This window comes from Blennius ocellaris (assembly GCF_963422515.1).
Source record: "Blennius ocellaris genome assembly, chromosome: 23".
NCBI classification, from domain to species: Eukaryota; Metazoa; Chordata; class Actinopteri; order Blenniiformes; family Blenniidae; genus Blennius; species Blennius ocellaris.
The window spans coordinates 18297277-18300455 of record NC_137672.1 but is presented as its reverse complement, the minus strand read 5'-3'; positions in this window follow the sequence as shown (position 1 = coordinate 18300455).

The window sequence follows — 3179 nt, the reverse complement described above, 5'->3', positions numbered from 1 at the left end:
TCATCAAATATGAAGGTACACAGAGAGTGTGTGTTCACTCCGGTATCTACTCCTCATCTTCTCCTTCACTTTGTTTTCTCTCTCTCTCTCTCTCTCTCTCTCCATCCACTTCCTCCCTCGAGCACTTTCTCTTCACACGCTCCTGCTTTCAGGACTCGTTCCGTCTCTTCTAACCTTTAATTGTCGTTGCTCATTTACGCTGAGCGATACAAAGTCCCGCTTAAGTCAAAAAAACAAACAAAAAAAAAAACGCTTCACTTTTGCATTCAGGAAAGGCATTTTCATAAACGTTTCACGGCAACATCAGCAACACTGAAAACAATGTAGTTTCCATGTTGGGCCACTGGTGGGTGCTGTTATTTGTTGTTGTAATGAAGACACAACACACACACACAACACACACACACACACACACACACACACACACACACACACACACACACACACACACACACACACACACACACACACACACACACACACACACACACACACACCACACACACACCACATTGAGTTACTACACGAGTTGCACTTTTAATCACTTTCTTGTCAATTTTCTCCAGTGAAATGATCAGATTGGCTCATTACATGAACCCTGAATTAAATAATTGACTATTATTTTTACATTATATATATTATATATATATATGGCGACCCCACTTATTCCGGTGTGACACACACAGAATCCCACAACCGGCTTGTGGTGTCAGTTTTTCACTATTCTTGACGTCACAGACATAATATTTTTAAATCGTAAATGGTATATAAATGTAAACACAGTCAAGGGTTTGTTACTATTTACAAATAAGTGTTCGGCTGATAATAAACAAACCAGCTGCTGCTTCATTTACTGTCAAGTCTGAGAATAAAAACCCAACATGTTGGACAGAACAGAGTAAAACTCTGGGGAAAAAAAACAGCACGAAGAAAGAAAAAACAAAATTGATGAAAATAATTTAAACTTTGTAAAAATAGTCAATTAAAACAGGCAGCGTCTCCCACCTGTAGATCATTATTGATTAACAATGTGAGGCACATTTCCTCCCAAAAAAAACGTTATAATCGTCTTACCTTTACTAATAAATGAAGTTCGTCCTCCTTCTGGACAAGAATCTTTTGAATTATCAGCTCCTGCTGCGGCGGAAAGTCCAGTTTAGAAGATTTAATCCTCCGTTGTGTAAAAAGTAGAGTTTTGTAAACAGGATCCAGCGGCTTCTTGCTCTTCATCTGCTGAATAAACAGCCCGTCGACTCACGCGCGCCCCCTACGGCGAGGCGGAGGAACTGCACCTCAAGCTTCTTCACTGCCGCTGCCGAGCGTCAATAAACACGTTTTCCTCAACTGAGAATTCATTAATGTGTCTGCATTAGTAGAGAGTTTGGTATTTTAAATAAAATAAATAGATGAAAACTGGAACTTTTTCAGCTATTCTCAGTTCTTGAGACGCATCGATTATATTTGACGGCCTTTAAAAAAGCTATTATCTCTCATATTTAATTTGCCCTTTGAGCACATCCAATGTGCCCCCCCCCCCCTATTAAATTTTTTTTTTAATTTTACTTGTTTGCACAGTACTATACAGTAAAAAAGCAGTGAACGCAGATGGGACGTGAGCGGATGAGACAAACGGACGAATAGAGGCGCTCTATAAACCGTCAATAAACACGTTTTCCTCAACTGAGAATTCATTAATGCGTCTGTATTAGTAGAGAGTTTGTATTTTAAATAAAATAAATAGATAAAAACTGGACCTTTTTCAGCTATTCTCAGTTCTTGAGACGTATCGATTATATTTGACGGCTTCAAAAACCAAAAAGCTATTATCTCTCATATTTAATTTGCCCTTTTGAGCACATCCAATGTGCCCCCCTCCTCTTTTTACATTTTTTTTTTACTTGTTTGCACAGTACTATACAGTAGAAAGCCATGAACGCAGATGGGACGTGAGCGGATGCACGACGGACGAACAGAGGCGCTCGGCCGCCGCCAGGCTGCCGGGATATGATCTCACTTTCATCCCGGCCCTAAGCAGGTTACGACAGCTCTGATCAGCCCGCTGCTAATCTGCACCGCGCCAACTGGAGCTAATGCGTGCACACACACACTGCGTGCACACCTGACACACACAAGTTTCACTGCATTTTTATGGATTTTAATTTGAGAGTATTTTAACCATGTGGGGGGAAAAAATCCTTCTAAATCTTCACTACTAAAATTAGAGCTCACATCTAAAGCTCTACATTTGATGGTCAAACGACAGTGTGTGTGACCGGCGAGGGGGAAGAGGAGGTCATGTTGGGGGTGGGGTGGGGGGGGGGGGGGGGTGGGGGGGGTGATGTCCAGGGACTCGTGCTGAAAGTCAAACATGAAAGAGCTCTAGAGCTCCACACCGACGCTCTGCGCCGACCCCCGTGTCATGACCGAGGTCAGAGGAAGCCAGCGAGGCCACAGCGGGGCCGGGCGGCTCTCTCAACCATCAACCACACATCATACACACACACGTCTGCGTCACACACACACACACACACACACGTAGCCACAAGCTGCGATGCCACGCTGTGACAACGCCAGTGGCTCTGGGGGGGCGGCGGCTCGTCGCGGGAGGCCGGCGGGTCCCGACCCGTCCTTGAACCGCCGACGGACGTGGACCACAGTGAAAAGAAGAAATGAAAGAAGACAAGTTGGTGAATTGGTGACTTGTGATTCGTAGTATAGAATAAGGTAATAAAAAAAAAATAGCTCAATTAAATATAGAAATGTGGTGAAAGTGATTGAACAAAGGTCAGAACTGGCTTAGCGACCTTAAGAAACTGTAAGAAAAACAACACTTCAGTCAGAATCTTAGCTTTTTCTGATTCATCCACTGGAGTTCACGCTGCTTTTATAAGAGTGACCAAAATATAACCTAAGATAACATCATCAGTAAAAGTAACCTAGTGTTGAAATTTCAATTCATTTGCTTTATTGTAAAAAAAAACATTAAAAAAAAACGATTTGTTTTGTGAAAAGCTATTTAATTAAAAGTAGTTTTCTTAATATTAGCGTATTTATTCAGAGGGACGCACCGTTAGTTTGCTATTATCATTTATAATGTTATTTTACTGGTCGAGGCAGATTTTATATAATTTTTAGTTCCCGCTTGAAAGTGAAAACGCAACTTTTTGATATTATTTTTC